The sequence below is a fragment of the Gossypium arboreum genome, chromosome 9 (genome assembly GCF_025698485.1).
Source record: "Gossypium arboreum isolate Shixiya-1 chromosome 9, ASM2569848v2, whole genome shotgun sequence".
Classification (NCBI taxonomy): Eukaryota; Viridiplantae; Streptophyta; class Magnoliopsida; order Malvales; family Malvaceae; genus Gossypium; species Gossypium arboreum.
The window spans coordinates 41856557-41871622 of record NC_069078.1 but is presented as its reverse complement, the minus strand read 5'-3'; the positions used below and the strand labels follow the sequence as shown (position 1 = coordinate 41871622).

At 34.1% G+C, this 15066-nt stretch overlaps 1 non-coding gene across 1 annotated transcript; it reads right to left on the bottom strand.

Moving 5' to 3' along the window:
- Positions 1-10450: 10450 nt before the first annotated feature.
- LOC128281217 (small nucleolar RNA R71) lies at positions 10451-10556 on the bottom strand. Its single transcript, XR_008271430.1, has one exon. It is a non-coding gene; the product is annotated as a small nucleolar RNA R71 (small nucleolar RNA).
- Between the last annotated feature and the right edge of the window lie 4510 nt (positions 10557-15066).

Sequence of the window (15066 nt, the reverse complement as noted above, 5' to 3'; positions counted from 1 at the left end):
GGATTAAAGAAATAATATCCTTTGGTTTCTTTCGGATACCCCACAAAAATACACCTTTCAGATTTGGGTTCAAGCTTTGTAGACCTCTGACATTTAACATAAGCTTCGCAACCCCAAATTTTCATAAAAGACATACTGGGATGTTTCCCAGTCCACATCTTATATCCTTTCAACCTCTTATAGCCCATCAAGTTTTATTTATTACCAAACATACTGAAAGATGATGGGGATTTGAGGCGGATAGAGGGAGCTGTCCTCAGATCTGCATTCCCAAAATACCAGAAGGAATTGTCACAGTAAAAGCTGGGGGTGCGGGGGTAGAGCCCCCGCAATATGGACCAAGGGTGCAGGGGAGGAGCCTTCGCGGTACGAACCGCATACCCCAGTCAAATGAAACCTCACGATTTGATAACTTTTAGCAACAAAATCATGTTTTCAAGATTTGAATCCTTGAGGTTTCATATCGGAAAAACCCTTGTTCCAATAGCCAGTTAACTCTTACTGGAAACTGTAAATACCACCATAGCATCATTACATATTTTTAAAGTTAACAGTAATAACATAAAACCAAATAGGCCATAACACCATGATTAACATTTAATCAATTCTCGAAAGGAACAGTAATCAGTTTATGCTTAGACGATATAAACAATCAAAAATCATAATAAAATTAAAGAATGCATCTCATACAATTGCATCACCCAAGTATTTAAACCTGAGTTCGTATCACACAAGTGCCTCTGATACCACTGTCGGAATGCGGTACCCCCATGGCATAGCGGAAAAAAATATTTCGGCAATCCAAACCATGGATCTATGTGCGAGGAACGAATCGAGGTGAAAAAGGTTTCAAAATTACCCAAACTTCAATCTGAATAGACAGTGAAGCCTCGACAATAAGAATACTATTTTGCTTTCGAATCCAAGCCGTAATCTTTATGATCTCGACCTCTACATAATCCACGCAGTTGACAATGAACGGAAGAAATCCCCAAAACTATTTTTAGAGATATTATGCTTAATGGCTGCTAGACCTAGTAGCAAAGCTTCGGGTTTGTATATAATTCACTTTTTAGGGTTTTTCTCACTTTCTATATATCACTCCCCTTATAATTGGTATGTATATAACGAATTCTTAATTTATTAAATTTTAATCCGAACATAATAATCATAATTAAAATAAATATAATAAAGTTTTAACCAAAATTATAATTACATTAATTATAAGAAAGATTTGATAAACTATATTTATTTAAATTTATAAACGAACCAAATTCATATATTAATAGAATTATGTTCTCCTTATGTGTACAACATCCTTGTACATATAATATGTTCGATATTTGATTGCCCAATTAAATTAATTCTATAATTAATTTAATTCATGTGACAACCAAACACAATACCAACTATGTTTTATTCCGTTCATTTCAAGCATAGGGTGTGACCCTGTAGGTTCTTGTAACGTTAGCAGTAATACTAGAATGATTCTAATGTTACAAACAATGAGTGGCATCTAGCAATGCATCATTGTTACCTAAGTTACAAGAAGTCATGATTCGACATAAACTTTTGTGATTAACCTTTTATGCATTAATCCTTAAGTCCTTTATCTCCGAAATGGACACAAGTCATGGAATAGTCACACTTGCATAGTCCATCCCATGTTTCTTGATACCTTGAGTAGATTATGATACACAAATAAGTATGACATCTCATATCAACTTATTTGAGCATGGCCATGCATTTCTAGTCTCACTCAATCAAGTGGCCTAAGATATTACTCCCATTATGTAGGAGGGACTTATCCTATATTGATCAACCATATCCGTCTACATAGATTGTGGTATATCCAACATCAGCCTTTATAAAATAACCAGTTACGATGTACGTTTGACTGTATCAAAATATACAGCTCACGATGTTGGGACAATGATGATCTCAAGTCTGAGGATTATATACATATTAATCACTATGAGTAATGTTGTGACAATTACATAATAATCCAAGAAACATACTCATAGTGGGTCAGTCCAATATGTTATTCTATAAAACACATATTCATGCATTGATTCTGACACTCCATATCAATGTCAACTCTTTATCATCAATTAACTACATGTTAGTCTTAATGCATTATTGTTGTTTTAGTCAACAATAATACTTGACTAAGGACCTTTTAAGAATAATCATACTATTCTGAGGACATTATTATAAAACAGTTTATTTATACACACAGAAAAGAAACTGAAATAATAATGGCAACACCTTATATTAATAAACATGGTAAATCAAGCATGTTATTACAACCATCTCATGATTGATCTTTGGGCATACTTTTTCATTTTTCGCTATGCATTGTGGTGGTGTAAAAATGTATCGTGACTTGTGAGAATCGTATTGGTGGCCCAAAATAGAAAGAGAAATTATTGAATATACTGCTAAATGTTTGACCTGCCATTGGGTAAAAGTTGAACATCAAGTTCCCACTAGGTTGCTTCAACCTATCTTAGTTCCTAAATGGATATGGGAATGGATTGTAGTGGATTTCGTAGTTGGTCTACCGACTTCACCGAACAAAAGAGATGTTATCTAGGTGATAGTGGACCAATTAGCAAAGTCTACTCATTTTTTGGCAGTATGAACCGATTGGCCACTTTTGAAACTGGCTAAAGTATATATCTGTGAGATAATTAGGCTTTACCGTGTGCTTGTGTCTATTATCTTCGATCAAGACCCTTATTTTTCCTCGAGATTCTGGAAGCAAATACACAAATTGTTAGGTACGAGGTTGAATTTCAGCACAATTTTCCATCCCCAGTCTGATGCCCAATTAGAGAATGTTATTTAGGTGCTGGAAGATACCCTTCGAGCCTATGTCATTGAATTTGAATATGGTTGGGAACGTTATTTACCATTAGATGAATTTTTGTATAATAATAGTTTCCAATCGAGTATTCAAGTGGTGTCAAAAATAGTAGCTTCGAGACTAAAATGTCGATGAGTAATTATTATTTTATTATTTATTTAGTGCCTACGGGATTATATTAAGGTCGTATTAAAATTTTGTTAAGAAATTTTGAAGTTTACCTAGTTAATTAAGTAAAAAGGACTAAATCGTAAAAGATGTAAAAGTTGAGTTCTATTAGTTAAAAGGGCTAAATGGATATGGAAATGAAATTAAATAGACTTGAATGGTAAATATACCATTTAATGGGTTAGTAGATAGGCATGAACATGGTTTAACTAAAATTTTGATAGTTTTTAAAGGTTAAAATGGTAATTGAATAATTAATTTAAAAACAAAAGAAACTAAAAATGGTATCATCTACATCCTTGGCTATCTCCATCAAATTTTGAAGAGAAAAAAACCATTAGAATAGGGTTGAGTATTTGGTCAAGTTTGTTCATGCATGTAAGTGAATTCAAGCCTTGTTTTTAATGATTTTTATGTTTTTGAGTTCGTTTTAACTTAATCTAGCTAGCTCGGGGGTTAATTTGTACAACTGTTAAAGGTTAAGGGACTTGCTATGGATGTTCTTAGTTAGGTTTTGATGTTAGTTGATGAATTTTTTTGTAAAATAAACATGTTTTGTTAAATGGTTTTTGATGAATTTTAGAATTGCGGATTAAATTGTTAAAGGTGTAAATCTATAAGTTTTGTTGTGAAATGTTGTTATTTAGGGGTTAATTTAAGGTCCCTTGTAACATTGGTTAACATTGATTTAGGGTAAAATGGTTAGATTTTATGTTATGAGCATAAAGACTAAATTGTGAAAAGTTAAAAATGTTAGGGGTAAATTCATAATTTTGCATAAATATGAATTATGAATTAAATTGAATTGTAGAAGTACTTAATTGAATAAAATTGTTTATTTAGATCAAGATAAACCACTATGGGATATAAACTGAGGAAAAGCTAAAGTTTTGAACTAGTTCGATTATATTACTACGGCCACAACTATCAAGGTAAGTTTGTATGAACTGTAATCATTTCAATCTTATCTAAATTGAATGCTTACTATGTTGTTTTATCATAAATGAACCTTTATACGAATGTATTCATGCTATGATGAATTGACAGACATTGAGTCTCGATGGAACCTTAAGAATTCTTCAAATACAAATGACATGTCATTAGGCATTTCATGTTTTGGGTGCTGGTCTTGAATGTCCTATCAATGGCTGAGGTCCTGCATTTGTTGCGGATTCCTTACAGCTCATGTGAGCAGCATCGTGTAGCTTACATTCCGACCCACAGCTCATGAGAGCAGCATCGTGTAGCTTACATTCCGACCCACAACTTGTGTGAGCAAGCCCATTTCACAGCTCGTGTGAGCATTGATGTAAATGAAAGGTTACGATTATATGTAAAGGCACACTTTGTGTGAGCTTTTTCAAGTATCCGATGTAATTCTAGATGGTTCAACGGGTAAGAAAAGGGAACAAAATGGTAAGTATGGAAATGGATTAAATCATGACTTTACGATAAAATTTATGAACTAAATGATGTTGGTACATATGGAATTTTTCATATCTTATGGTTAATTTCATTTGTATAATGGACAAGTATACTAACTTGTGAGTTGGTGATGTTGTTTAGGCTTTTACTAAGCTTACGACATTGGTGATAAATTATATTTAATCTTTGAATTGTATAAATGACATGGTAAGTTATGTTTTAGTTTATACGAGCTTACTAAGCACTCGTTGCTTATGTAGTTCCTTTCATTTGTTTTATAGATTATCAGAAGCTCGATCGATTGGAAGCTCGAGGGAGATCTATAACACTATTCACCAGTCTTTTCGGTAGTTTTTGTGTATTTTGGCCAAGCTTAATAATGGCATGTATAGGATGTTTTGTAATGGTGATTTGGTATGTTTATGCTTTGAAGATTATGTTTGGTTGGTGCACTTTAATGTTTTACCAAGTTTTGTCATTTTTGTCACTTTCTAATGCTTGTAAATAAGGTTCTTAGAATACTTCGAATGGTTTGAAAATGGTTATTTGTGGTATGTCTTGGTAAATATTTGAACTAGGTTATTATGCATGAAATGAGGCAACATTGGCATGTTTTGATAGTTGATGTTTTGATATAATTGTGGTGCCTTTGAATGACATATTGGTTAGTTGAATTAGGGCGTCTAAAATGGCATGTTTATTTGGCTGTGAATGATGTTTAAGTTCTTTAAAAGTGTGTACAAATGGATTGTTTAGTTTTGCATGAATTGGTTATGAAATGGCTTGATTTTAGGTAGAATTTTGGGTCCACGTGGCGTGAAACACGGCCTGTCACATGGCCATGTGAAACACACGGCCTAGTGACACAGCCGTGTGTCATTTGAAAATTTCTTAGTATTCAAGTCAGTGAGTTACACGGCCTAGCACACGGGTGTGTGTGGCAACTCAGAGAGTTACACGGCCTGGCACATGGGCGTGTAGGGCTACTCAGTGAGTTACATAGGTGAGGACATGGGCTGGGAAATGGCCTGGAGTGATTTCACATGGCCTGGCCACACGGTCGTGTGACCCGTCTTTCCAATTTTTGCAACTTTTTCCTAAACTTTTCGTTTTGTTTGAAATTAGTCTCGAATTGCCTCAAAGCTAATTTTAGGGCCTTGAGGGCTCGATTTAGGGACATAATGCATGTGGTTGAATGAATTATGATATGTTTAATTTATTTAAATATTATGCTTTTAAATGTTTTCAATTGTATGGTAATGCTTTGTAACCCTAATCTGTCGACGAAGATGGGTTAGGGGTGTTACATTCCAAGCATTCGGCTTTGCATGTAAGTAATTTTGAGGTCCATTTTTCATAAAGTTTATGTTTTTGAGGTCTCAAGAGCTTGATTAAATTATCTCAGGTGCTAGATCATAAAACTGCTAAAGTTTTGAAATTTTACCATTGATGGTTCTTGCATTTTTTGATGTTAAATGGCTTGATTGTAAGCTTAGATGTGATTAAGGACAAAATTGTAAAGTGAAATTTGTTAGATTTGAGTATAGGGACTAAAATGAAAATATTACAAAATTAATATGAAATTTTTGTAAATATGGCCTGTAGAGGGTCTTAGAACAATGAAATTGAAATCGGATTGAAAAAAGAAGCTCAAATGTAAAAATTATGGTTATTTTGATTTTAAAGGCTAAATTGAATAAAATATGAAACTTTAGGGAAATTGTGAAAAATGAAATTAAATTTTCATACGCATAGAATAGGTTGTTATAAGGTAACTAAAGCTGATAATTTGTAATGAAATACCGTATAGATTAAGATTTGAATCAACAAATAGATAATTGAGGAAAGGGGAAAATTACAAATTAGTCATTGACACTTAAATTATCGCTGATTTTACTTGGTAAGTTCATATGGTATAATTATATATGTAATTGTGATGTATGTATTTAAATTGTGTATTTATGTTATATAAATATACTTTAAATTGTTTACAAATTGGTACAAAGAGGTGAGGATTGGACTGAATTGTAAAAAATCATTCTAATATGTTAATTTTTCCCAAATGAACATAAGATATGATAGGATTCAATTGGCAAGTGAATAGGCTTATCTACGCGTTGTATGGGATCTATAAAAGAAATTATACAGTGTATATTGGTGTACGAAAAGTTCATTGATTATGTCGAAATCCTGCATATGTTGCTAATTATCAAGTTATGTCTCTATGGAGACCCTAATGTGGTGGAGGGATGATATGTTACATGATATATGTGTGCCTACGAGCATTGAACTGAAGTGCCCTAACGTGGTGTAGTTAATTCTCTGATGTGCTACTTGGTGTGGTGTAGTTACCCATGTATCTATATCTGTTATTTATAGTTCATTGAGGTATATGGTTGAAAAGTAATTATAATTAAATGATGATTCAAGAAGTGAATTGTAATGGCTATAAGTGTCCAATTGAATTAATTGATGTATATGAATGATAATTTTGATAGATTGTATCGAATTGTTATATGATTTGTATATGATACACTCACCTTACAGCTGTGAAATGCGGAAACAAGAAAATTACATAGTTAGCTAATTCATTTTATAAATTATGAATTGAGGTGAGTTTATAGTTTTATAATCTATGAAGTTACTAAGCATTAGTAATGCTTATTTGATTATATTTTCTATCCTGTAGTTGTCTTTTGTGGAACATGAGGATCAGATCAACTCAGAGCTGACACTATCCAACCTTTAATTCGGTAGTCTTTTTATTGTTCTAGATTCGGTTATGTGGCATATTTTTGTAAAAGTGCTTATTTAGAATAATAGTGATTTTGAAACCCTAAATGCTGATTAACTTGAATGGATGTATGTTGGGTTTGAAAGTGTGCACTTTGGTAATATAATTAGGTATGGTTGAAGTATAAAAATGAACATATGAATTGTGTACTAGTTGAGTTGAATGAGGTGTTTGAGCAGTATCATAAGTTTAAAAGGCTAATGATCTCATCGATCAAAATGTGGGTAATGTACTTGATTGATGATCAATGATTTGGTTCACATGTGAATGATCAATTGTATGCTTGGTTGATATATGAAGTTTTTATGTAAGGATTAAAGGAAAATTTCAATTGAAATGGTTGTGCATAAGTGAATGTTGTATGCTTGGGTGCCATTTGAGGAAATGTTGGTATGAATGTTTGAATGTGATTGAATTTTGGTAGTATTGTATGTTTTATATTGAGTTTATGCAGGTTTCAGATGCGTTTAAGGCACCATTTAAGATTAGTTTTGTTTTGAGCTTGGAAAGGGTAACAAATGTGATATTTTTGGTCATCTAGCATGAATTATAGATACCATAACTTTACCAAATGAAGAATATTCAAAAATTGACATAATTTTAAATTACTATTGATACTAGATTATAGAATTGATACTTGTGGGAAAAGTTTCGATACCAAATCTTAGGTATCAATACTAATGGTTTTGAAATGTTTTGTAAAACAAAAAGAATGTCAATTTGGTATCGATACCAAGGCATGATATGGTACCCATAAGAAAGTATTGGTACACTAATCTATGTATTGATACCCTTTGATTTTAACTTGAATTTTTGAAAATTTGAAGCTAAAAGTGGTATCGATACCTAGCTTGGATATTGATTGATAACTCCAAAATATATAGAATTTTATAGAAATTTCTGACTAATAATTCATGCAAATTTGGAGTGTTTTTTACCAGATTTTTGTAATTTTATTACAGAATATCTAACTTGGAAAAAATTAAATACGAATCTCTATTTTTAATTATTTATATGCTAAACTTACACAATTTTTCCAATTTAAAATAGTTTGGTGCCTTAGAAGCAAGGGCAACCATGAAGATCATCTTTTGGAGCTCAAATGTTGAAGCATCCCTAAACCACAAGCCAAGAAGATGAGGGTTGATTAATAATTAGCTTTGTACACCCCAATTAAGGGATTAATGAATCTTAGGACATGCTTGACCCAACCCAAAAATTGGGTAGAAAAAATGGGCAATCTGTTAAGGAGACAATAGCCCAAAATTATCCATTAAGGAAGAGAGGCCTAACTGTCCATCAATTGCCCAAATAAGTCATTCAAAGCTAGTTAAAATATTTTAAAAACTACTACAAAACTCCCTCAAATTGCAGTTCAAACCCTCCTTTTAAGTTTCCTCTCTCATGTACCAAGCTAAATTTAACAAAGCCATCAACTTCTCTCCCTCAAAGCAAGGGCTAATCATGGGGAGAGAGATTTTCAATGCTTCAATTTGCTAAAAAAAAGCCACTCCCCTCATGTATAAATAAGCCCTATCTGATCACTCACTCACTCATCCTCTATTCTCCTCTCTTTCATCCTTCCACATCCCATTTGAGAGAACATCATAAAAAGTTGAAAGAGACAATTCCAAAGGTGTGTTGGGCAGCAAAATTTCACCATTCCTAGGAGATTTGTGCAAGATGAGCAAAGTATAAAGAAAGAAGGAAGGGATCACGAGTAGAAAAACATTGGATTGTTTTCTTGTTCCTTCTCTTTTTTATTTTTATTTTTATTTTGTTTTGCATTGCTGAACATTCTTGTCAAATATTTTTCTGGTTTCAATTTAATCATAATTACTTAAATTTATTGTTTTTAGATTGATTATTTTCTTTATCATAGATTTATTACAATGTTGTTAATGATGTTATGTGCCTTGGTTGTTCATTCAGTTAGATAAAATCATGACATGTTATCTATGCATTATGAATGTGTGGGTGCAACTGAATTAATTATTTAATCAAACCCAAATTGGACTTAGTTGGCACACTATCTAATTTGTTCATGTTTAATCTTATTTATATTAAAATAGGTCAAATTAATATTAATATTGAACAAACTTTATTACCTTGCATAACCCTAGAATTAATGTGATTACACTGTTTCAACATAGAAATATTCTATTACCTCACTTAATATGAATGATTGCTTATGAAAATTACTAAGTTTATTTAACATAGACCTGTATTAGAAAATTTTAAAAATTCATAGTTAAAGAAGATAGTCAATCTAACACATTTATGTCATTGAGATTTATTTTGTGAATTATTGCATTTTCTGTGTTTCCCTTCATTTAATTTTACTTAGATAATTTTTAGTTAAACAAAGTAAGTAGTTTAAATCTCCTTTAATTATTTTCACTACCAATTTTCAAAGTCTTATTTAACAACATTTGCCTATACAACCTGTGTAGAGACAATACTTGATACTTATCACTTTATTACTTGTTAACGATTGTGCACACTTGCACATTTTCGCGAACCAAGTTTTTGGATTCGTTGTCGGGAATTGTTTAAAGACATTATTTGTGAAATTATTATATTTTCATTTTGATTTGTTTTTCTGTTAAATTTTAACTTATATGTTTTTGTGTTTTATTTTAGGTGTTTATGAACATTGATCTAATCATTGACTTACTTCCAGTAGATCTTGAGATTGAAATAACATTTAGACAAAGGAGAAGACAAGAAACTCAAAGACAAGTTGAAGAAATGAATCTTTAGAATCAAAATCAAGATCAAGAAAATGGAGCCGCTTATGCTCGCAATCCAATTGTTGTTGCTAATGATAGGACTGAGCCATAAGATAATATGTCTTGCCACTTTTTCATGAACTCAACTTGAGCATTCTAAGACCCAAAATCGAGGCACAACAACTTAAGTTGAAGCCTGTTATGCTCCAAATGCTTCAGACAATAGGCTAGTTTAGTGGAATATTTACTAAAGATCCATACCTTCACCTTCAATTGTTCATAAAGGTAAGTGAATCCCTCAAATTGGCCAAAGTAACGCATTGAGGTTGAAGTTGTTCCTATACTCACTAAGGGACAGAGCATGAGCATGGCTCAATTTGTTGCCACCCGGTTCATATTCTACATGGCAAGAGCTAGCAAAACAATGCCTAATGAAATATTTCCCACCTAGTAAGTATGTTAAGTTGCAGAACGATATTACTATTTTCAAACAATTCGATGATGAATCCCTGTAAAAGGAGTGGAAGAGATTCAAAGAATTATTACAAAAATGCCCTCACTACGAGATTCTGCATTGCATCCAACTGTAGACATTCTATAATGGTCTCAACACACACACGAGGATAGTGGTAGACGCTTCTGTAAATGGTGCTCCCCTTTTTAAGTTTTATAATGACACTTACGAGATTATTTAGAGAATCGCCAGAAACAATTACCAGTGGCCGACCAATTGACCAGCTTCAAGAAGGCAAGTAGCAGGAATACATGAAGTAGATGCCCTCACTTCACTTGAAGGTATCTTCTATATCCTCAATGATTAAGAAATTTACTCCTAACAGGTTTAATGATGTTGCAGCCCAACCACCAAATCAATTTCAAAACATATCTTGTGTATAGTATGGAGATGCGGACTTGTTTGAAAATTGCCCATCAAACCCAGATTCCATTTATTACATAGGAAGTAAAAATCAGAACAGAGGTGGGAAGGGACTACAATCCAACTTTTATAACCCTTAATGGCGAAACAATCTAAACTTTTCTTAGATTAATCAAAGAGCTGGACCCAATAACACCTACATGCAACCCAAATCAAATCAACGACCAGGATTTACCCAACAAGTTCAAAAACCACCACAAGTTGAATCTTCCAATGGTTTGGAGAAATTTTTGAAGGCGTACATGGCTAAGAATGATGCATTGATCCAAAGCCAAATGGCCATACTAAAAATTTTGAGAACCAAATGGGTTAGCTAGCTACTGAACTTCAAAATTAAACCTCAAGAAGCTTTGCTCAACGATACCAAAAATCTAAAAGTTTTTAGAAAATAATATTGCAAAGCAGTCATTTTACAAAATGGGAAAAAATTGGAGCCAAAAGTCGTCATGTAACGCTCTCATCGGCCCTAATCATTGAATTCGGGTGCAAACGTCACAACAAAATCAAGCTATTGTACGTACTCAAAATTTACTAAAAAAAATCTAAAGTTAAACTATATTTCCTATTTATTTAAAAATTGTACAACAGAGCCATAAAATTCTAATTGAAAATTTCCTGTCTCAACTGCGGTATCTAACAAAACTATTTGAATACAACATATTTGCCCCACTTGGCAAAGTCTCTAAAGGTGAACCCCTATCTTATAAGTGGGGTGCTTTCCTTTAATGCTCCTTGTCTTAGCACGATCTAGCTCGGTCCCTCCCCAAGTTCCTTGTTCCATGTATCGTTCACCAACAAGTCAATCATTTGTAAGTTTGAATGAACTTAGTGAGTTTCTACATTACACAAAATATAATTCATCTTATCGGGGTTTTATTAATTAATAAAAATAATAAATATAATAAACTTCCTACTCGTTGGAAACGTTTCTCTCAAGCCTTCATAGTGAGCCATCTTATCTATTGTTGAGCCATTCTGATAGCTCTTTTGAATGCCTTGCCGCTCCCGCGGATCCCATCCTTTCTTTACCTATTTTTTTTCTTTCTATATATCCTTATCATGGGTTTCTTCTTCTCACTATTTTTGTCATATTAAGGCGGCTTTCCAGCTTAACCTCTTAAACCTCTTGGGGAGTACACTCAATCTATCACCCCTTACCTGTATTCAACACCGGAATAGGATACGACACATTACTGAAGTTACATCGCAAGAAAACATATAAATCAAGTCATAAATTTGCATCCAAATTAAAACCATTTGTATTCAATCATAAAGTCCCTGATACGAGCCTATGAGGCCCAAAACATGCTTTGGAAGTGGTTCGGGACTAAACCGAGCACTTAGGAAAATTTTACAAAACTTAGAAAATTTTTGCTATGAACAAGGGTCACACGCTTGTGTGGGCTAGCTGTATAGTCACACACCCCTGTGTCCCTAACCCATGTAACTCTCTGTTTTGCAAAGCATGAACTAATTGAGGTCACACAGCCAAGTCACACGCCTGTGTGCTAGGCCGTGTGGTTAATTAAATTTTCATAAAATAGGTGTAGAATTCACACGGTCGGGACACACGCCCATGCTTGAGGCCGTGTCCCTTACATGACTAAGACACAAGCCCGTACCTCTGCTCGTGTGCTCAATTCTAAGCATTCTATTCCTCAAGGTGCAGGGGACACACGATCGAAACACATGCCTATGGGGAAAGTCGTGTATCACACACACCTACACAACACAACATAGCACCAATCCAAACATTTACATACAACTAAATTAGCCACAACCAAGACATCAACATATCATTCACATGCTACCATCTATCATGCACAAACATCATATATTTATCAAGTCAATCAAGTAAATTCCCACATCCATGAAAAACATCATCATATAAATTGATTATACCAATAGTAGCCAATTTCAGATAGCCTTATACAGAATGAGCTTTTAACCAATATAAGCCAACACATTTGGCCAAATCAATTATGACACATCACAAAATGACCAAGTCCCCTACACATGCCATAACTCAAAATGTTGAAATCATTGGCACCAAAATAATTGTTGAAAGTGTGAGTGGATGTAACACCCCAATCCCGGCCCAGACATTATGGCTGAATCTAGCGCGTCACATAGAAGTGTTTTAGTGAAAACCTTGTTTTCATTGAAAACCCTTCTCAAAATGAGAAACCTTAATTAACTTATAAAAAATCTCTTTCAAACGCGAAAGCTTGTTTAAAACATATGATTTATGAAAGCCTGTCATTTTAAAATTTAGTTGTGGAAACGTAGAAAAACAATCTATGATTTAGGAAACCCATGGTCACCTTATCATAATTACAACGCATAAAGATAACAATCCAAATAATAATAAAAGGGAAGGCCTTCTTACATTCCAGTCTGAAATTACTTAATAAGCTAGAAACTATATGCTTTCTTTAAAAAACAAAACAAGTTCAAGTCGTCCTGCTAGCTGGCCACCTCCGAGTCCCTCCAAACATCGAACCTTCTACTGAGCATCACCTGAGAAAAATAAAAGAGGGGGTGAGTTTACGAAAACTCAGTGTGTACAACCCTCGACGAGTAATAAGCATTCATCAATCCATAAAATCATACATGCAATGCAATGCAATGCAACCCACCCCAATAATCCAACCGTTACACTTCAACTCCATCCTCCGATACACATTATGTGGGGATATAAATATCGAACCACCCATCCTATACACATTAATGGTATCCCGGTTACGGAACTACCTTCATTGCAGTAAGCTGCCAATCACATATTGGGCTTAAAAGCCATCAGTAGACCCATGGTTGTCAGGCAACCATGCAATCCTCATATACTTCCTCCGTTCCATAATTACCAACCCATATGCAACCTAAACAGAATATCATATGTATGCAACAGATATATATGTAACATCCATAAATCTTACATTCAACACATAGGGGTATTTTTGTCATTTTTGCCATTAGGGGCATTTTAGTAATTCCTCTTTATTAGGTTTTATTACTTACCTTGGCCCGTTAACAAGTCATCGTTTGCTAAAGTGAATAGATACTATGCACCAGGTAGAATTCCAGAGAAGAGGAGGTGAGTCATTAAAACCGCTTAAGTACTAAGCTCTCCCTAGATCCAATTCTAGGCATGCATATACCCATTACCACACCTTAATCTTATGACTCGTCCACGGTCGCAATTAATTAATTAGGTTTTATGTCAATTAAACAATTATCAGATACTAGGCCGAAAATCCCTTACAGAGCCCAAACAAGTCTACATACATGCATATAGCCCATATGACCTAATCTCATTCATATGGTCTATTAGGCCAAAATCACATTCGTATGGCCCATAGGCCCAAATCACATTCGTATGGCCCATGGGCCCAAATCACATTCATATGGCCCATTAGGCCCAAATCACATTCATATACATGCTTTCATATAATTTCCATCATTTAACATCAAGTTGCCAATTTTGCCTATTATGGGCCCAATAGCCCATCGGACCCACTTAGCCAATTCTGGCCCGGTTGGCCATAACACGGCCCAAGTTCATGGAATCGCCCATGGGGCCTCAGATAACCTATTGGTTTCCCTCTTACGAGTGTTCGCTCACTTGCAAGACTACCATAGCCAAACTTTTGGCTTTTCGACATTTCAACATTTTGGCATTTCGGGATTTGCCGATCTACTTGTGTGTGTGCAGTGTATGTACACACCTGGTAATAAAGCGTGCTGCGATTCCCCTTACCGCGAACCTACAATTGATATCACTCAATGATTACTCACATATACTTATCGAATACTTTACCAAAAGTCAAAGTCTCACCTTAACATCACCTAAAACGCCAAGCCTTATTAGCTTTTCCTTGATCACTAATCACGAGTACTTCCTAGATCTACATTAACCTTTATCGTTAAAAAAAATATTAGGTGACTTATATCCAGCATATGTCACCCTTTTCTACAAAAGCCTATTCGGCCAACCTTTACTGAAGTGAAGAACACTTACCGATATCTCAAACATAAAGAGCAAATTGGCAGGGTTCCAAAAGACTGGGATTCGATACTAATCCTAACAAAAATGATTAGAAGAAGTGAAGGACAGAGTGATCTATACTAGCAAAACCGATTG